General features: G+C 41.6%; 1 pseudogene; it reads right to left on the bottom strand.

Moving 5' to 3' along the window:
- Positions 1 to 22,023, bottom strand: part of LOC100464255 — a 156,302-nt pseudogene extending 134,279 nt beyond the window's left edge.
- Between the last annotated feature and the right edge of the window lie 669 nt (positions 22,024 to 22,692).

Below are 22,692 nucleotides of genomic sequence, written 5' to 3'. Positions count from 1 at the left end.
AAGGTGTAAAAGCAATTCAGTAAAGAACACATGATCTGTTCAAAAAGTGAAGCTAGAACAATTGGATATGCATAAGCAAAAAATTAACTCCAATCTACACCACACACTATACACCTATACACAAAAGTTTACTCAAAATGGATGATAGATATAAATGTGAAGTCTAAATCTATATGACTTCTTGATGAAAACAGAAAAAAAACCTCTTTGTGACTTTGGGTTAGCCATATTTCTTAGATATGACAGCTAAAGTACAATCCATAAAATTTTAAAAAATGATGACTTGCACTTGATCAAAATGTAAAAATTCTGCTCTTTGAAAGATGCTACTAAGAGAATGAAGAAACAAGCCACAGATAGAGAAAATATTTGCAGAGCATACATCCGTTAAAGGACTTGTATCTACAATATGTGAAGCACTTTCAAAACTCAATAACAAGAAAATTAGAAGCTTAATTTTTTTTAAATGGGCAGACATTTTGAATAGACACTTCCTCCAAGAGGACATACAGGTGGCAAATAAGCACATGAAAATGCTCAGCATCATCGATGGGTAGGGAAATGCAAGTTGAAACCATAATGAATAATCATTACTGTCCTATCTAGAAAGGCTAAAATTAAAAAGACTGCCCACACCAGATGCTGGTGAGAATGTAAAGAACCTGGATCTCTCACACCTTGCTGGTGGGGATGTACAACAGTACAACCACTTTGGAAAACAGTTTAGTAATTTCTTTAAACTGGAAACATACACCTACCCTGTGCTTCTACCGTTCCACTCCCAGGATTTACTCGAGAGAAAGGGAAGCATGTATCCATAGAAACACTTACCCAGAAATGTTTATTTGTGGTAGTTAAAACTGAAAGCAACCCAGTCGTCCATGAAAAGGTGGGTTTATAAATGAATTGTGGTGTATTCGTCTAGTGGAATGGATACCCAACAATAAAACTGAGCTAACTACTGATGAACACAGCTACACAGTGACTCTCAAAATAATTATTTTGAATGAGAGAGTCGAGGGGGGAAAAGTATACAATGCAAGATTCTATGTACATATATTTGTAGAATATGAATGCTTTAAATATGTATGGTTTACCATGTCTATAATACATCACTATACTGTTTCGTTTTGTTTAATTGCTAAATGTATGAAGGATATAGAGTGATTTCCAGGGAATATTGTTAAGTTAAAAAAAATCGAGGTTGGAGAACATATATATATAATATGCTACTCTTTAAGAAGGGGGTAAGAAGAGGCATAAAGATCACAAGGGATATATATATATATATATACACACACACACACAAATATATATACACAAATATATCCACACACACAAATATATCCATGCATAAAGTATATATGTATAAAGTGCGTGTGTGTGTATTACACACACACTTCAGGAAAAATAAATGGAAAGATAACCTATTAAAAAATGTGATGGTTACCTATGGGAGGAGTGTGAATTGGGAAAAATGAGTATTACTTGACACTGATATAGTTACCAAGTTTTAAAAGTAAACATAAGCATGTGGGCAACAAGTTAGAGAAAACTGTTTACATAAAAGTGAAAAAAAAAAAGTCTTCACCAGACTTTAAGATGCCAAAAGATACTTGAACAATATTTACAAATTTATAAAGAAAAGACAACGTGACCCAGAAAGTTTACATCAAGTCAAATTTTCTTCAAAAGGCATAGATCCTCAGACATGCAGGAACTCAGTGAACGCTGAGCATGTCTTGATAAACATACTTGAAGACAAATTCCTGTTCTCAAAGATTAATCAAGATAATTCAGGATTGGAGAAGCCCTAACAAAAATATTGTTAGAGAACAGTGAATGAGTTTTGTTTTTGTTTTTTTTTATATTGGACCTAAATGAATATGGGAAATATGGTTTCAGAATTGAATGTAAATTTTATAAATTTTGACAATGGAAAAATAGTGATATAACTAAATGAACAAGAAAGGGGCATTGGAAGTCTAAGAGCACAGGACTTTCTCCTTTTCATTCGTGAGAGATTGGTAAACATTACATACAGTTACAATATGTAATTAAACATAATGATCATAGCTCTTTAATGTTTTTCAAACTATTTAAAAAATCTGAGTGATCTTTTAGAAACTTTTAACCTGTGTTGTGGAGAAACAACATTCAAAATTTTGGCAGTTTCTTTATTTTCGTGTTTCTTTTTTCAGTAAGTTTAGCAATGATAAATTTAGCATTCCAATTAAAATGTATGTATGTGCTTTTTTATAGATTTGCCTATCTATCGTATCTATCTATCCATCCATCCATCTGTCCATCTAAATAATTTTCTTCCTACCTACCTACCTATCCTCTCTGTTTGCACATATACATCTAGGATGATGTTTGCCAGATGTTGACTGATTACTTTGACATGGAGAGATTTGGGTAATTTTATTTCCCCTCTATCCTTTGCATTTTTTAAAAGATTTATTTATTTGTTTGAGAGAGAGAGAGAGAACGTGCATGTAGGTGGGGGGCAGAGGAAGAAGGAGAGAGAGAATCTCAAGCAGACTTCCCGCTGAGCACAGAGCCTCAGGCAGGGCTCCGTCTAAGGACCCTGAGATCATGACTTGAGCTGAAATCAAGAGTCAGCCTCTCAACCAACTGAGCCACTCAAGTGCCCCTATCTTTTTCATTTTTTAATGTTATATATTTGTATGACCAATGTGAAGCATTTTTTTAAAAAATTGAGATTATTTTGTAAGGTACAGCTAAATCAATCAATAAACCAGATAGTCAACCAATAGAGGAATTGGTATGTATTATGGGCTGAAATGTATCCCCCAGAATTCATAGATTGAAGCCCTAACTCCTAATGTGGCTACAGTTGGAGATAGGGACTTTAAGAGGTAATTAAGATTAAAAGAGCTCATAAGGGTGGTGCCTTAATCCACTAGGATTACCACCCTTTTAAAAAGGAAGAGGCACTAAGAATGTGAATGTACAGAGGAAAAGCTGGGTGAGGGCACTGATGAGAGACCTCACTGGAAACCAGTCCTGCCAGCACCTTGACCCAGACTCCATGACTGTGAGAAAATAAAGTTCTGCCGTTTAAGCCAGCCAGTTTGTGGTACTTCATTAGGACAGCCCTAACACTCTAATATAGCGAGTAAATTCACCTTTCTGCTGCCATCACAAAGTGTAATTCAAATATATATCTAGAAAATATCTCCAAAACATCAATAAATGACAAAAGCACATTTAGGATAATACACATGTAGTATGACTCAATTTCTGTTTCAAAGAAAAAGACAGCAAAACATAATAAATTCTGTGTGCATATCGTTTCATGTGTGTGTAAAAAGAGATACATACCAGACTGGTTTCCTCAAGGATGGGACTATTGGAGAAAAGAGTCACAATTTTTTTTTATACATTTCTGTATTGCTTAAAATGTTACAATAAACATGCATATGGGGCACCCGAGTGGCTCAGCTGGTTAAGCATCTGTCTTTGGCTCAGGTCATGATTCCAGGGTCCTGGGATCGAGCCCCTCAGTGGGCTCTCTGCTCAGCAGGGAGCCTGCATCTTCCTCTCTCTCTGCCTGCACTCTGCCTGCTTGTCCTCTCTCTCTCCCTCTCTGTCAAATGAATAAATAAAATCTTAAAAAAACAAAAACAAAAACAATAAACATGCATAATAAAATATGCATGCAAATAAAAATAAAGGGGCCCTTGGGTGGCTCAGTTAATCAAGTGTCTGCCTTTGACTCAGGGTCCTGGGATCGAGCCCTGCTTTGGGCTCCCTGCTCAGCAGGGAGTCTGCTTCTCCCTCTGCCCCTTACCCTGCTCATCCTCTCTCTCTCTCTCTCTCTTAAATAAATAATAAAATAAAACCTTTTAAAAAAAGAAGATTAATGAAAACTTACCATTTTGGAAACTACACAAAATATGTTTAATTAGTGTTTGTGTGGTATATGCATATTGATTTCTGTCTATATGTCATGTGTCCAGCAACACTTTGTCAGGGATCCTAAAATCTTTCTAGTGGAATCTTTTCTCATTAGTGCAAATAGCATAACAATGTCTCTTCTTGTGTTCCTGGCAATAATTCTCAATGTATATAATTACCTCTTTGTTTTCAAACAGTGATTTTTCTCCCAAGATTTGTGCATACAGACACATACGTGTGTACACACACGCATGTTTAAATGGGCGAATAGGTGGTCTACAAGATTTATTTTTTGTTGTATTTTAACTCAGAGCTGGCTATGAAACAAGAACAACAAAAAATCAAAACAATCTCTTTTTTTAGAGAATTGCCAGGGTCTCTGTTACATGTTATAATCTACGTACTGTCTAATTGTGGGTAGTAATTAATATTAGCTATAAAAATAATTTAAACTGAGAAATCCAAGACATCACCTATTACTGGCAAATACTTTTCTTCTCAATCCAACAATTACCAGTCTAGAGAACTGGTAACTTACCTAAAACCATTTTGATGAAATGTTAGGAAAAGCTCAGGATTGAGTGGTTGCCTGTGGAAGATGAGATGGAATTTTTCAAGTAAAACAGGACCGGGGTCACAGGGCCAAGAAGGAAAAGCAAATGCAAATCTATGAGCTGTTATTTTAAAACCAAAGAAAAGTAGGTTACACAAGCCACTTCCATTTTTAAATGCTACCTCTCTGGTGGTGTGGGGGAAACCTTTGCTCACTTGTCCTTTTTGCTAAAGATGCTGTTTTTCCACGGAGGCAAAGAGTAATATTTGAGGAAGAGGTTTTACAGATGCAATTACAGCAAGACACTAAAGCTCAGGTTTGCACGTGGGTAAACACGTGCTTTCTCACCCAGAGAAAAGTTTAGCTTGGCAACCTTTGCTGCAAAGCATGACTCCGATTCTAGAGAAAGCCAAAACTACAGAAAATCAAGTCACCTCCAAAAATAACACCAAAATTAGGGCCTTGAAACTCCTCACACTAGTCATGCTGTGAATGATGATACCCTGATGCTTAGGACCCACAAAGCTACTGAACCCTCAACATCCTCTTTGTGCATTAAGACTTCACTTAGCATCTCAGCCTTTAGAAGAGGCTGTATTCTAGACTTGCGTTTTGGAGGTGAGTTGTTCCATTTAAATACTTCTGGAAGATTCTAGGAAAACAAACAAAAAATAGAGTATCATTGAAACCTTAACTAGGCAAAGATTTGTATAGGACAAATAATAAATTCAACTCCATCAAAATCTGTGAAATTATCTGCTTATCACCAAAAAAAGTCTTCAAAAAGATAGAAATGCAAGCCCCACAATGAGAGAAAACGTTTGCAATACATATATCTGAACTATTAACTTATATGCACAGTATATGGAGAGCTCCTACACATTCAGTTATTAAAAAGACAACCCAGTTTTTCAAATATCAAGGGAAAGATCGAGCACAGTCATTGTAAAAGAAGATATACAAATGCTCAATAAGCACCTGAAAAAATATCGTTTATCAGCGAGGAAATGCAAATTAAAATAATAATGAGATACCACTTACCTGAAGTGGCAGATAAGGCTGAAAATACCAAATATTGTAGAGCATGTGAAGCAATAAGATGGCAGATAAGCCTGGAAACACTTGTAGCAGAACAGTGATTATCTATGAGATTGGAATTGGCAGGCATGAGACAGGAAGATCTTCCTGAAATGATGAAAAGGATCTGTATCTTGGTTGGGGTATTGGTTATATATTTGTATGTATGTGTCACAATCCTCAAGCTTTATACTTGCAATCTATGCATTTTTCTCTATTTAAATTTTATCTCAACTTTAAAAATTAGATGCATTGCTCTATTATCCATTTAACCACTTAGGAAATATCAGTATGTGGTTGAAATGTGGGAGGGGGAAGGGTAAAAGCTATCATAGGTATGATTTTGCTTCAGTACATGATTCTATTTTTCATGGAATTTGGGATTTTTCTGATTTTTTTTTTCAAAATGGAGGCAAAAACATTCTCCTTACCAGTGAGAACAAGTTTGTGTGTGGGGGGGGGGTTTGGTTTTTTTTTTTTTTGAAATATATATATTAGGGATTGACTCAGTGGGCCCCAGCTAATTGTTTCTCATTTAGTCCAATAATAGAAGGCAGTTAATATTAAAGAGTTTATGATCGTCTACATTAAGGACCTAGTCATGTGCTGAGACTGCACAAGGCCCGAGGGACACAGGCAGCCCTCCTATACAAGTTTTCTTAGGATCTTGCTCTGCAGAGAGCATTGGAGTGACAGAGTCAGAGAAAGGTATTAGGCTCAGAAGACTCTGGGTGATCACTGAGTGGCTCCTGTTACCCACTCACCCAGGCAATGCAAGAGCAAAGAAAGTCTCTTCTCAGGCGGGATGTGAGCCAGCTTTGCTGTTATTGCCTTATAAGTACTCAGGGATTGGCATGACAATGCCACCCTTAGGGTGAACCTCCTTTTTTTCCCGTGATGCATTTTATTGCAAGTTACATGAACCGCTAATTAAAAGTTAACAAAGAATTTGCTTAATTATGGCTGGAATAATTTTGTACTCCAACAAGCAACATATTAGACTCCACAGGAGCTGCTCCCTTCTCTCTGTAACTGAGACCTCAGGACTGGTAGCAAGCAGGAGGGCCGGTGAGCTGCTTTAACGAGTGTGTGTTCCACGACTGGTGCGTGCTCGGGTTGGTAGTGGGCTAGGACCTGGGGTGGAGTGGCACCATGTTCCACCCAGAGCCACCACTGGTATTTGACCCTGGTATTTGAACCTGGGTAAAATGCTCTACCCCTAGCCCACCCCTACCCCTCACCAACCATGCTATCGATTTCTACAAATCGAACACTGTTCAGTTAATGAGAATTTGTAGCATGGACATTGGTGGACTTCTGAAGAAAAGTTGTCACCGAAAATCCTTCAGTTTTCAGAAGCCTCTTAGCTTCCCTGAATAGAAATCCCTGGCAGGCTCTAGGGAGCTAGTATTCAGATCTGCAAACACATTTATGTTGGAATTGAAAACAAAATTGGGAATGATGTGGCTTGTGTGCAGCAAGCGGACTTCTGACACCACCATAATTTTTGGCAGTTTGGGAAAGTGTTGCCTGGGCAAGCTTCAGCAGTATGGACCGGATGAGCTGGCGAAAAGAGCAGCAGCAGATCAGACTGACACGTTCAGGGAAGCTCCGAATTTATGTCCTGTGATAAGTGAAGTGCTCTTCATTCTGGTCAGAGAGAACGCCTCCCTGCAAAACTGGACTTCAGAAACGTCTATTCCACATGTGAATTAGCCTGTGCAGTCTTTTCTGGAGTGAAGGTTCCATTTCCACAGCAAAAGTGATAATTTTGAAGCACTGACCATAACTTCAGGACCCTGTTTCCACCTTTGTGAATACTTTGAGGCCCTAGGGACTCAAGGATTAAAATCACTGGTTTAACCACAAAATGGTCAGCATCACGAGGGGCTGGAGAGGCAGTTCACGGACTTCCTGGGGATGTGAGCTTCCTTGCAGGTCAGAGAAGTCCGGGCACCATGCACAGTTCCTTGCGAAGTGGTGCTTAATCTGCATGTGTTGAACTTTCCTGAGCTGAGCCAGAGCTTGAGCAAAGGCCATTCAACTATAGTCTCCCTCTTTGCATTAAACCAGGCATAATAACATTACTCACCATCCAAGTTTATTATAAAGATTTCATAGGAAAGCACTTTGAAAACTCGGGAGTGCTTCTATGTAAATGTCAGGGATGATGATGATGATGAAGGCGCTGGTGCTGAGCGTGATGACAATGAACACAACATTGGTGGTACTGTTTTAAAGGTTGTCATGGGGGCGCCTGGGTGGCACAGCGGTTAAGCGTCTGCCTTCGGCTCAGGGCGTGATCCCGGCATTATGGGATCGAGCCCCACATCAGGCTCCTCTGCTATGAGCCTGCTTCTTCCTCTCCCACTCCCCCTGCTTGTGTTCCCTCTCTCACTGGCTGTCTCTATCTGTGTTAAATAAATAAATAAAATCTTTAAAAAATAAATAAATAAATAAATAAAGGTTGTCATGACTGATTGTGAGGCCCGGATATGCTGGCTACTCACCGGTATGAGTAAGGGAAAGGATATGGGTGTGTGGGGGTGGGGGTGAAGGGGTAGTGAAATGGAGTGGGGAGAGGCAGAATACATCTACCTAGACCTGCACTGATATTACCACCGTTTCCACAACTGGGTCTCTGCCCAAGTGATCATGAACAAGATGCTATGCCAGGATACCAGGCCTGGCAGGGACCCCTCTGGAAGGCATTTGCCTGCAGATACTGGTTTTCCTTTGTGAATGAAGAGAAAACTATAGTTTGCAAGATTGCCAATCAAGGCATTTTGATTTATCTCCTAATTTGTTTTTCCTCCTGACATTTGAAACTTTCCATCTTTGCATATTATATTTGGAAGAGACAGTTGCCACTCCTGGGAAAAATATCTACTGTTGGCTGAGTTGCTCAATCCAGTTGGTGCCAATGGGAAATGTCAAATGATTATGTTTATTCTCTTTGTACAAAGTTGGCCTTGAGTAGGGTTACATGCTAAGCTCTGAGCTCCAGCAATTCACTAAACTAGGGGATATTAAGGTTTTTTTTTCTCTTTCTTTTATGCAAATGCCTCTACTTCCCAACTCACAGGAGCTACATAAACAACTGTAAGAGAAAGAGAGAGCTCATTGTGGAGGGGAGGGAGGTTAGAGAGGGAGAGGGAGAGAGAGCATCTCAAGTAGGCTGCAAGCCCAGCGCAGAACCCAACATGGGGCTTGGTCTCAAGACCCTGAGATCATGACCTGAGCCAAAATCAAGAGTTGGACACTTCACTAACTAGGCTACCCAGGTGCCCCTAAAATATAACCTCTTATATTAAATCATCATTTACAAATTTCCAAATCACAGCAACTCTGAAGTAGATAAGGTGTACTTATTTGCATTTCTCAGGGAGAAACATTGAGGTCTTAGTATTTAAGGAGCAACTTAAAATCAAAATGGTGCTAATTGGGAAAACCAAGACTAAAGCCCATATATGCTGGCTAAAGGCACCATCAGCTTTTTTCTGAACCATGTGGCTCCTTGCACAACATGACTCAAAATTAAGTAGAAGCCTTGCAGGAAAGGCTATGTTAATACTTATTATAGGGCATCAATGAAAAGCAATGTTACTTTAGAGGAATTGTAATTAAACCTTCAGGTTAGAATATATAGCCCTTTCTGCTAAATGCAAAATAAAGGACCAATGAGGGCTAGATGCTTCTACAGATACCCCATGAAATCAATGTCAGGGTCATTGCTTTATGACCAGAGTGTAGATATCAACTGTAGGCATTGTGTCATCAGAAGCAGGAGAACTCCCAGTAGTAAGTTCTCAGGCCCTCAGGTCACACAGCTGGGTCTGAATCCCTGCTCTCCTGCTCAGGTTCTGAGCAACTTTAGGCAAGTCATGTATCTTTCTATGTCTCGGATTCCTTTCCTGTCAAATGAGAATGCCTGCCTCTCAGGATTGCTGAGGAGGGAATAGGTAATATAGTGTGTCCAAGAGAGCAGCCCATAGGAAGCACACAAGAAATGTCAATTATCATTGTTACTGAGAAAAGAACATTTGACGAGAAGGCTAGGACACGTGTTCCCACTGCACAAATTTGCTGTGTCCTTTTGAGCAAGTGAATTAAACCCTGTGCCTCAGTTTCCTTAGTTGCATGTTGAAAGACAGGTGAGCGGTTTCTGTTTCATTTAGGACTTTTTCAGTTGCAAGGGACAGAAAAGTCAAGCGAACCCTGCCTACATGGTAGAACATTTTATTGCCTCATGTAATGGAAATTTCTAAGTGCTGCTCAAAGCATAACTGTCAGGGCTCAAACGATAGCGTTAGGACTTGGTTTCTATTTCTTGGTTCTTCCTTTCATTGCACAGGTTCCGAAAGCCCCGAGAGTCTCGGGCAAGTTAGCGTAGCAGCAACATGAACATTCTTCACAGGTGATGTGAAGATTCAACAAGTTAAGGCCCCGAAAGCACTTAGAACTCTGCCCGAGGACTTTGCGCTCCCTACAGAATAGCTAGGGGGATTATTTCCACCTGAGGCAAGATGCTGGCAGTAGCTCCAGCACTTAGAACCTTCCAGATTCATGGCCACGTGGGTTCCAGAAGTCGCAGCAAAATCGCATGGCCTCTTCTGGTGCTAAGAGACCTGATACTCATCCCTGAGTATTAGATTTTGATTGGCTGGACCCGAGTCATATGCAAACTGTAGCAACACTGTTGGTCACTCACACTACACCCATCTGTCACCCTCCTCCTTGTTGAAAACAAGCTGGGTCTGACGAATACCCACCCCACCTGTGATTGTGCCTGATGGTAATCTCATTCCCCTTGCCGGCTAGTGGTTAAGATATGAGCATGTGGTAAAAGTTGGACCGATGATATATGAAGCTAAGTCTGCTGAGGGAGCTCTAAAAAGCTTTCAGAATAATATAGTTCCACATTGCTGTGTAATCTCAGATTTGCTAACCGCGTTGAGTGATAGGAAAAGGACTAGAAAATGTGAACTTACTCGAACTCAGAGAAAAAGGAACTGAGTGAAATATCATCTTCCTCCTGAGTTCTTTACATTGTTCTAGGTTTAGAGATACAAAGGTAAGCCGTGGACTTTAAGGTAAGAGAACTAATTTACAGGAAATCAGGGCTGACCAGGAATATCATAAAACATCAGCCAAAAGATTTATGAGTGTTTCATATAATGTTGCAATGAAAATAATTTTAGTTTGGTATTAAGAGTCACACTTTATGGGGAACACATCTTACCATCTACTTAAGATGGACATGCAGCATAAGAGATAGAAGATTATTAATTAAAAGAAATGAACATATTAACTAAAATATTGCCAAGTTATATTTTGAAAACAACATGACTAATTAAGATCATTTTAAGTTCCTAGTCACATAGAGTTGATGTTTTATTCTTAGGGTATTTATGAAATATCTGTGAAAAAGGCATAGCAGTGTGCATACCTCTGTGATATTTAAAAGGCACTCAGTAAATAATTTACTCATTCTAGACTTTCTTTTCTCCTCAAACCTAATGGCATCTTTGCAAGGGCGTTTGTTACAGCTCCTGCTAAACCAGCTTTACCTTTGAGGAATCTCAGAAAGTGTAGAATACAGAGGGACACATGGTCCAAGGGTTTAGTCCGTGAGAACACTGCAGGCAGGCATCACACCCTCAAAGACAAAAATAATCAGCATCGTGGATAGAAACCTCAGCTCAACCATTGGTTCCCCTGACAACAAAGGTATTACTCATCTGGCTTCTGTGAAAAGGGGATGCAGCTGGAAAGAAAGTACACAAGGTATAGGAAGCTAAGCTTTTAACATCACACACACACACACACACACACACATGCACATGCTCATACTCAAATATCAATATAGAGGACTTCATTAAAAAAATAAAAGTCCTGCATAAGATTGAAGTATTAGTCATAGAAATATCTCCGCTGGTATAGAATTTCTCTGATCCTCTATATTCAGGCATTAATTCGGTTGCTTTTATTCCTTGATTTTCAGATTTCAGTTTCAAATCACTACCCACACTGCCACTTCTCTGCATAAAAAACTCCGATAAATAAAGCCAGGGCTGTTTGGAAAATGCCTACCATGAAACGTGTCAAGCCACTGTCTTTTATGCATTTAGCTTTTTAATTGACTTTGCATGCATCAACTGTGCTTTCCAGTAAGTAGACACAGTTCCCAGGGATTGTCAAAAGACGCCTGGCTCGAGAGCAAATCTAATCCAGTTGGTGCCATTGAAAAAACCTTAAATGGCAGCTTTCATCTTATTTGCAAAAACTCCCTTGGTTCAGGTTACATGTTAATCCCAGTTGCTATATCAGCTTTATGGCAGCAGGGGTGGGGGTGGACTTGGGGGCTGTTCTTGGCTAAGCTTTAGCTTTCCTCTTCTTTTATGTAAATGATTAGTTCCCGTGGAATCCTATAATGGGAGCGGTATCTAAGGCTGGAGGGCAGGCCAGCTCTGGGCCCAAACTCCTCACCAGTTGTTACTGAGAAATAGCTGTCAAGCACATATATATTTAACACTTACCATTCTTGCTTTGATGAACACAGAAGGCTGCAGCCTGTGATAGAGAGACAAGTTTATTTATTCATCTTTTTTCAACATTGCTAGGGAAAATTCGATCCCTTGGACACATGTACAGATCTCCATGACCCAAAGCAAAATTATGACAGTAGTGGTGACACTTTAGCCCTAAGTGACTTTCCAAAGTAAACAATGTAGCTTTGTTAGTTTTTTGTTTTTTTTTTTGATCCAAACCACCCCAGGGCTTGTTGTCCTTGGATGCAATCTCAGATTCTCAGCTTCCTCCTGTCGCACACTCCATATGTGTATTTGTCGGTATGCATGTTTAAGAACATGATACCAATCATCTTGAGTTCGGTTCCTGTTCATTTCCCATATAGGATTTGGTCAGTCCACTTCCACATGTGAATGGAGGGCGAGGTGAGGCGAACCACCTGCTGGATTGGGAGCATGGACCATGCTCTACAAATAGTACCTCATTCGATACCCACAGTAGCTCAGGGAGCTGGTGGCTGTTATTAGTCTCATTTTACAGAACAGTAAACCTGAGGCCCAGATGCTTTAAGTGATTCTGTCAAGGTCAGACATCTAAAGAATGACCTGGTTGGGATTCGGTTCCATGTTGCCTCCTCCCTCAGACCATATTGCTTCAGGTGCAGGGATTTCATAGATGCATACAAAGAAAAGACCATGGGTTGGAGGAGGTTAAGATGGCGGAGGAGTAGGGGACCCCTTTTTCAGCCGGTCCCCTGAGTTGAGCTGGATAGGTACCAGACCAGCAGGAACATCCACGGAATCAGCCTGAGACGCAGGAAGATACATCTGGATCTCTACAAATGAACATCTCCAGCGCTGAGTATCGAGGTACGAAGCGGGGAGCCGTGAAACCGCGCACAGATATCGGAAGCTAAACAGAAGGGGGAGGGAGCCACCGTGTCAGGGCACCGGGAAGCGGTAGCCACCTACACGGGGGAGCGGAGAGACCGCGGACCCGCACGCTTGAGACAGCAGGCTGAGAAGGGAGCTCCGGGAGCGTACGCGAGAAGGCTGGCGGTTGGCGGGCCACCTGCACGGGGGAGCAGGCAGACTCGCGGACGGCACCCGCGAGACAACAGACTTAGAACGCGAACTCCAGGAGCGCGNGCGCAGGGCGGCTGGCGGGCCACCTGCACCGGGGAGCGGGTGGACCGGAGACCCGCACTCTGGAAACAGCAGACTGAGTCCGTGAGCCGGGAGCGTGCGCCACCAAACATCTCATGGAGCTCCGGAGCTCCGGTGTGCTCACTGGATCGAGGCTGAGACCGGGAGCTCCGGGAGCGTGCGCGGGGCGGCTGGCGGCTGGAGGGCCACCTGCACGGGGGAGCAGGCGGACTCGCGGTCAGCACCCGTGAGACACCAGACTGAGACGGGGAGCTCCGGGAGCCCGCGCGGGGCGGCTGGCGGCGGGCGGGGTTGGAAACACAAAGGACAGAGACGTGCCGGCCCTGGAAGTGAGGGCTGGGACGCCGGGTGTGGGGCGCACAGCCCGGGATGCTGCAGGGTTGAGCAGCACCAACAGAAACAGAGTTAAAGTGGCCAGAACATCAGTGGAGAACGATCCGCGATCCCTCTGTTCTGAGACAGAGGCTGAATTTCAGCCGCTGCTGCTCTCTCAGAAGAGGCATAGCAAACCGCCAGGGAAAGCCGCCAGAGAACAAAAGCCCGGAAATACCGGCTCACAGGGTGCCCATCCCCATCCCCCCTCGCAAGGGACACAGAGACTCTACCCAAACAGGGTTTTCTGAGTACCTGCAGGCAGGCCCCTCCCCCAGAAGGCAGGCTGAAAAATCAAGAAGCCCACAACCCGGAGCGCCTGAGTGGCGCAGTCACCAAGCACCTGTCTTCGGATTAGGGTGTGATCACAACGCTCCGTAAGGAGTCCTTCATCGGGCTTCTCCACCGGGAACCTGCTTCTTCCTCTCCCACTCCTCTGCTTGGGTTCCCTTTCTTGCTGACTGTCTCTCTCTCTCTCAAATAAATAAATAAACTCTTTAAGGAAGAAGCCCACATCCCTAAGATCTCTATAAAACAAGGGCGCACGGCCTGGGTCCCAGTCAACACTTGGGCTCTGGACAACCCTGCAATCTCTCTTCATCAGAATGACGAGAAGGAGAAGTCCCCCCCAGCAAAGAAAAGATAATGAGTCTGTGGCCTCTGCCACAGAATTGGCCTCGGCCACAGAATTAATACATATGGATGTATCCCAATTATCAGAAATGGAATTCAGAGCAACAATGGTCAAGATGATGAGTAAACTTGAAAAAAGCATCAGAGAAAGCGTTGCTGAGAATATAGAATCCCTAAGGGCAGAAATGAGAGCGAATCTGACAGAAATTAAAAATTCAGTGGGCCAAATACAGTCAAAACTAGAGGCTCTGACGGCCAGGGTCACCGAGGCAGAGGAACGCGTTAGCGAATTGGAGGATGGGTTAGTAGAAGAAAAAACGAAAATAGAAGCTGGTCTTAAAAAAATCCACGCCCACGAATGTAGATTACGGGAGATTACTGACTCTATGAAACGATCCAATGTCAGAATCATCGGCATCCCTGAAGGGGTGGAGAAAAACAGAGGTCTAGAAGAGATATTTGAACAAATTGTAGCTGAAAACTTCCCTAATCTAGCAAGGGAAACAAGCATTCGTGTCCAAGAGGCAGAGAGGACCCCATCCAAGCTCAACCAGGACAAACCTACGCCACGGCATGTCATAGTGCAATTCGCAAATATTAGATCCAAGGATACAGTATTGAAAGCGGCCAGGGCAAAGAAATTTCTCACGTACCAAGGCAAAGGTATCAGGATTACGTCAGACCTGTCTACAGAGACCTGGAATGAGAGAAAGGCTTGGGGGGGCATTTTTAAAGCTCTTTCAGAGAAAAACATGCAGCCAAGGATCCTTTATCCAGCAAAGCTGTCATTCAGAATTGATGGAGAAATAAAGACGTTCCAAAATCGCCAATCATTAACCAATTTCGTAACCACGAAACCAGCCCTACAGGAGATATTAAGGGGGGCTCTATAAAGGTAAAAAGGCCCCAAGAGTGATACAGAGCAGCAAGTCACAACCGATACAAAGACTTTAAAGAGAAATGGCATCATTAAAATCATATCTGTCAATAATCTCTATCAATCTAAATGGCTTAAACTCTCCCATAAAACGCCACAGGGTTGCAGATTGGATAAAAAGACATGACCCATCCATTTGCTGTCTACAAGAGACTCATTTTGAACCCAAAGATGCATTCAGACTTAGAGTAAGGGGATGGAGTACCATCTTCCACGCAAATGGACCTCAAAAGAAAGCTGGAGTAGCAATTCTCATATCAGATAGACTGGATTTTAAACTAGAGGCCATAGAGAGAGATACAGAAGGGCACTATATTATTCTTAAAGGAAGTATTCAACAAGTGGATATGACAATTATTAATATATATGCCCCCAACAGGGGAGCAGCAAGATACACAAGCCAACTCTTAACCAAAATAAAGAGACATATAGATAAGAACACAGTAATAGTAGGGGACCTCAACACCCCACTATCAGAAATAGACAGAACACCCTGGCAAAAACTAAGCAAAGAATCAAAGGCTTTGAATGCCATACTCGACGAGTTGGACCTCATAGATATATATAGAACACTACACCCCAGAACCAAAGAATACTCATTCTATTCAAATGCCCATGGAACATTCTCAAGAATAGATCATGCTCTGGGACACAAAACAGGTCTCAGCCAATACCAAAAGATTGAAATTATCCCCTGCATATTCTCAGACCACAACGCTCTGAAATTGGAACTCAACCACAAGGAAAAACCTGGAAGAAACTCAAACACTTGGAGGCTAAGAACCATCCTGCTCAAGAATGACTCGATAAACCAGGAAATCAAAAAACAAATTAAACAATTTATGGAGACCAACGAGAATGAATACACAACGGTCCAAAACCTATGGGATACTGCAAAGGCAGTCCTAAGGGGGAAATACATAGCCATCCAAGCCTCACTCAAAAGAATAGAAAAATCTAAAATGCAGTTTCTATATTCTCACCTCAAGAAACTGGAACAGCAACAGAGGGACAGGCCTAACCCACTGACAAGGAAGGAGTTGACCAAGATTAGAGCAGAAATCAATGAATTAGAGACCAGAACCACAGTAGAGCAGATCAACAGGACTAGAAGCTGGTTCTTTGAGAGAATCCATAAAATTGATAGACCACTGGCAAAACTTGTCCAAAAACAAAGAGAAAGGACTGAGATTATTAAAATTATGACTGAAAAGGGAGAGGTCACGACCAGCACCATTGAAATTGCAAGGATTATTAGAAACTTTTATCAACAGCTATATGCCAAAAAACTAAACAATCTGGAAGAGATGGAGGCCTTCCTGGAAACCTATAAACTACCAAGACTGAAACAGGAAGAAATAGATTTCTTAAATAGGCCAATTAACTATGAAGAAATTGAGTCAGTGATAAACAACCTTCCAAATAATAAAACTCCAGGCCCAGACGGTTTTCCTGGGGAATTCTACCAAACATTCAAAGAAGAAATAATACCTATTCTCCTAAAGCTATTTCAAAAAATAGAAACAGAAGGAAAGCTACCAAACTCATTCTATGAGGCTAATATTACCTTGATCCCCAAACCAGGCAAAGACCCCCTCAAAAAGGAGAATTACAGACCGATTTCTCTAATGAATATGGATGCCAAAATCCTCAACAAGATCCTTGCTAATAGAATCCAACAGTACATTAAAAGGATTATCCATCATGACCAAGTGGGATTCATACCTGGGATGCAAGCATGGTTCAACACTCGCAAATCAATCAATGTGATACATCATATCAACAAGAAAAGACTCAAGAACCATATGATCCTCTCAATTGATGCAGAAAAAGCATTTGACAAAATACAGCATCCTTTCCTGATTAAAACCCTTCAGAGTGTAGGAATAGAGGGTACATTTCTCAATCTCATAAAAGCCATCTATGAAAAGCCTACTGCAAGCATTATTCTCAATGGGGAAAAGCTGGAAGCCTTTCCCTTAAGATCAGGAACACGACAAGGATGCCCACTCTCGCCACTATTATTCAACATAGTACTAGAAGTCCTTGCAACAGCAATCAGAAGACAAAAAGGGATCAAAGGTATCCAAATCGGCAAAGAAGAAGTCAAACTGTCTCTCTTTGCAGATGACATGATACTCTATATGGAAAACCCAAAGGAATCCACTCCCAAACTATTAGAAGTTATAGAACAATTCAGTAAGGTGGCAGGATACAAAATCAATGCCCAGAAATCAGTTGCATTTCTATACACGAATAACGAGACTGAAGAAAGAGAAATTAGGGAATCCATCCCATTTACAATAACACCAAAAACCATGCGTTACCTTGGAATTAACTTAACCAGAGACGTAAAGGACCTATATGCTAGAAACTATAGATCACTTTTGAAAGATATTGAGGAAGACATAAAAAGATGGAAAAATATTCCATGCTCATGGATTGGAAGAATTAACATAGTTAAAATGTCCATACTACCCAGAGCAATCTACACTTTCAATGCTATCCCGATCAAAATACCGAGGACATTTTTCAAAGAACTGGAACAAATAGTCCTTAAATTTGTATGGAACCAGAAAAGGCCCCGAATCTCCAAGGAACTGTTGAAAAGGAAAAACAAAGCTGGGGGCATCACAATGCCGGATTTCGAGCTGTACTACAAAGCTGTGATCACAAAGACAGCATGGTACTGGCACAAAAACAGACACATCGACCAATGGAACAGAATAGAGAACCCAGAAATGGACCCTCGGCTCTTTGGGCAACTAATCTTTGATAAAGCAGGAAAAAACATCCGGTGGAAAAAAGACAGTCTCTTCAATAAATGGTGCTGGGAAAATTGGACAGCTACATGCAAAAGAATGAAACTTGACCACTCTCTCACACCATACACAAAAATAAACTCCAAATGGATGAAAGACCTCAATGTGAGACAGGAATCCATCAAAATTCTAGAGGAGAACATAGGCAACAACTTCTATGACATCGGCCAGAGCAACCTTTTTCACGACACATCTCCAAAGGCAAGAGAAATAAAAGATAAAATGAACTTATGGGACTTTATCAGGATAAAGAGCTTCTGCACAGCCAAGGAAACAGTCAAAAAAACTAAGAGACAGCCCACGGAATGGGAGAATATATTTGCAAAGGACACCACAGATAAAGGACTGGTATCCAAGATCTACAAAGAACTTCTCAAACTCAATACACGAGAAACAAATAAACAAATCATAAAATGGGCAGAAGATATGAACAGACACTTTTCCAATGAAGACATACAAATGGCTAACAGACACATGAAAAAATGTTCAAAATCATTAGCCATCAGGGAAATTCAAATCAAAACCACACTGAGATACCACCTTACGCCAGTTAGAATGGCAAAGATAGACAAGGCAAGAAACAACAATTGTTGGAGAGGATGTGGAGAAAGGGGATCCCTCCTACATTGTTGGTGGGAATGCAAGTTGGTACAGCCACTCTGGAAAACAGTGTGGAGGTCCCTTAAAAAGTTAAAAATTGAACTACCCTATGACCCAGCCATTGCACTACTGGGTGTTTACCCCAAAGATACAGACGTAGTAAAGAGAAGGGCCATATGCACCCCAATGTTCATAGCTGCATTGTCCACAATAGCCAAATCATGGAAGGAGCCGAGATGCCCTTCAACAGATGACTGGATTAAGAAGCTGTGGTCCATATATACAATGGAATATTACTCAGCTATCAGAAAGAACGAATTCTCAACATTTGCTGCAACATGGACGGCACTGGAGGAGATAATGCTAAGTGAAATAAGTCAAGCAGAGAAAGACAATTATCATATGATTTCTCTCATCTATGGAACATAAGAACTAGGATGATCGGTAGGGGAAGAAAGGGATAAAGAAAAGGGGGGTAATCAGAAGGGGGAATGAAACATGAGAGACTATGGACTATGAGAAACAAACTGAAGACTTCAGAGGGGAGGGGGTGGGGGAATGGGATAGACTGGTGATGGGTAGTAAGGAGGGCACGTATTGCATGGTGCACTGGGTGTTATACGCAACTAATGAAGCATCAAACTTTACATCGGAATCTGGGGATGTACTGTATGGTGATTAACATTAAAATAAAATAAAATAAAATAAAATAAAATAAAATAAAATAAAATAAAATAAATAAAGAACAACAACAAAAAAAGAAAAGACCATGGCTTTTCCTTGTCCGCTCCCCTCCCTTCTCTGAACCCCGTGTGTCTGTGTTCAATCTGTGCCTTGTATACACAGGGCACTCAGCAGGGAGTTTTAAAGATCAGTTAACAAAAATCTGTTACTCTCATGTCTCAATCAGATTTCACTCTTACAGCCATCATATGGTGATGTATAGTGTGATATAAAGGTTTTCTGGATGCACCTTTCCTTTCCCAACCACACCCACTGGGTGTCATTAGACTTGTACTCCTTGTGCAATAATCATTACCCTTCTCAAACGCCTCTTTTCCAATACTCTGGATGACCAGGATCAGACTCTCAGACCATGTGCTGTCCTAACAATTGTTATAGTTTCACCCATCAGAGCTACATCCCAGTAACAGGCTGCCATTTGGACAATTGGAGAAGAAGGGCATGTCAGGGGTTATAGAGATGGCAAGATAAAAAGTCAAAGAGCCTGGTGTTTAGAGACAAGAGAAACAAGGTCCAAGTTTCTGCCATCTGTCCTTGGAGGAGTGGCATTTCTTTAACAATAAAATGAAGATAATAGCATCTTCCATTTTCGAGTGTGGCATGGGACTAAATGAAGCAGCAGAGATCTAGTTCTGGGAGGGTCTCCATAAGTGGCACGTGCTCTGATCAATTTTAGTTCTTAATCCAGTGATCTCTGGAGAGAGGATGGTGAGCTGCATCTAGACTGGACAGAATCTATGATGCCTTTAACTAACCCATTTGGGCTGCTGTAACAGAAATGCCATTAGATTGGATAATTTATGAACAGCAGAAATTTATTTCTCACAGTTATGGAGATCAGGGTGCCAACCTGGTTGAGTCTGATGAAGGCTACCTTCCAGGCTGCAGATTTCTGACTTCTTGCTTTGTTCTTACATGGTGGAACCTGGAACCTCTTTATAAAGGCAGAGGCCTCAAAGTACCTAAGCATCTCCCAAGTTCCCACCCTTCATACCATCCTGTGAGAGGTTAGGATTTCAACATATGAATTTGGGGGAGGACACAAATATTCAGACCATAGCACATGGGTCACTCTATTAGTCACCAACACTGATGGCCAAGGGCTCTTGGCCTTCTCTAGAACCCTCATGCTCCCAGCTGTAAGTAGTTTCCAGCAAAAAGGCAAGAATGCTCAAACACATCAAAGATTGAAGAAACCCTAAAGAGATACGTAATCAAGTAGAGTGCCAAGAAGAAGGTGGGAGTGAGGGAGTGATGTGCTCCAAGTAGGACTGGTCTAAGATGGGTAAGAGTTTAAGAGGCAGGAGGGTTAGACAGGCCAGTTACCTTACCTTTGGGTACTGTCCCTTGTCCTGTGCAATGTTGAAGTACCGGAGTGTTGCATGGCCCAATTCTTGGATGATTCTTACATTTTGAACAGAAGGAAAACCAGCATTGTCAAAAGAACCTTATGAGTGGTATAATATTCTCATTATCCATATTCTGAGACTGAGACTCAGAGAAATTACATAATTTGACTGAGATCACAGAGTCAGTGATGGAGAGAACCAAAATTTCTCCTGAAGTCTGCCTGATTCCAAAGCATATACTCTTTAGACTCAAGAGAATAACTCTATGCAGTCATTCGGACATTTGAACCAGGCATGTGACTTCAGATGTCCGCATGTAAGTTGTTGGCCTAATATTGGACCACCTGGTTGAATTCCATGATGGAATTTTCCTTGACAACTGCTTTATCTACCTATTAGGCCTTCCCAACTGCTAATAAAATAAAAGGACTCAGAACTCTGCAGCCACCTCAGAGTAATGAGAAGGAGTAGAGGTGTAAAGAACTTCATGGAGATGCCCTGTTCCCCTTGAATTCTTTCTAACACAGATAATTTATGAATTTTCATGGGAGCGGCTCAGTGGACTTTTGGAAAGTCACCCCGTGGTCTTCTGCAGGGCCCAGACCCAGGCTTTTTCCTTTGGATGAAATAGGTTGAAAGCCTGCTTCCCAAATCCATGCCCACAGCCAAGGAAAATGTTGAAAGGCTCTCCCCTTCTCCAGTGACAATATCTAAAATAGTTAACACCAATGCTGGCTAATGGCTGAGCCGTACAGGATCCAGGCTACCCAGGGAAGGCAGTTGGAGGGCCCATCCTAGAAACTATTTACCAGCTGTTACAAGGGCATTTTGGTGTTTAAACAAGACGGCTGTCCTAGTATGTAGCGGCTGAATACCATTTCTACCCTCCTCCCTGCCTTACCCATTCTCTAGAAAGATCTGTACTGCTGGGCACTCTAGAAGTTTGGGAATACCAAGCACTATTAGGATCGTTTTGACCACAATCATGCCTGGACTTTCCCTATGTGTGAAGAATTTCATAGTTTTCCTCGAGTTGCTAGCAATGGATGGGTAATGATCCAACGTGGGAGCTTTGGTCTCCCGGTATCTTCAAGTTCCCATTTACAGATCTTGAATAACCTTGTACCTTCAGACATCATTAGCTATAGCTCATTCTAACAAAAACAACCTCAACAAAAGCCAATAATCTTTTTTCATAACCTACACAATCAGGATAGCTTTCTGAGAAAATTCCTGTGATGAAGGCCTCTAAAAAGTGCTCAGTATCCTCGTCTGCAGAAATGAACTGGAGTTTGTCAGCCTCACTTCTTATCATGGCCCCATATAAACAGAAAGACCCACGTAAGATGGTGTCCTAACAAAGTAGCCAAGGATTGTGCCGCAAACCAGGGCAGACTGTACCTACATAGCCTCTCTGTGAGAGACGGAGTATTTTCTAATAGACTGACAATAATAAGCCAAGTCACGCAGTCACCAAAACAAACAAACAAAAACCACCATGTTTAAGAGTAAAGGCAGGTCATGTGATAGTCAGTTTGCTATGACTGGGACCCTTCCCCCCAATTAGTGCAACTCTTTCTAATCTTAGGTGAAGAGGAGTTGCTGGAGTGAAGTTATTTGTATAACCCACGAGAAGACCTCCCACCCCCACATCTTTAACTGCATTAGGTCTGGAAAAGTTAAAATGATTTTTAAGTGTTCCATCAAAACCAGGATGCTTATCACTCTGGTTTGGCTACTTGCCTGCATTTAGCTCCCAGTTAATCTCAGTGTTGCTGAGCCTGTCTCCTGCGGGGAGGGGGTACAGGCTCTCTGCCATGCAGAAAGGTGTATGGGGGAACTGCGGAATAGATTAACCCCTGGTGCTCCAAAGCTGCCCAGGAAAATAACCCAACTAGCGTCGTGGAGGATCCAGTTATTGCAAATAGCTAGAATCAGTATCTTAAAATTCATGAGGAAAAAATAAGCTCAAAACTTAAAAATG

This window comes from Ailuropoda melanoleuca, chromosome 8 (genome assembly GCF_002007445.2).
Source record: "Ailuropoda melanoleuca isolate Jingjing chromosome 8, ASM200744v2, whole genome shotgun sequence".
Classification (NCBI taxonomy): Eukaryota; Metazoa; Chordata; class Mammalia; order Carnivora; family Ursidae; genus Ailuropoda; species Ailuropoda melanoleuca.
The sequence above is the reverse complement of the archived record's forward strand: the minus strand, read 5'-3'. Positions and strand labels throughout refer to the sequence as shown.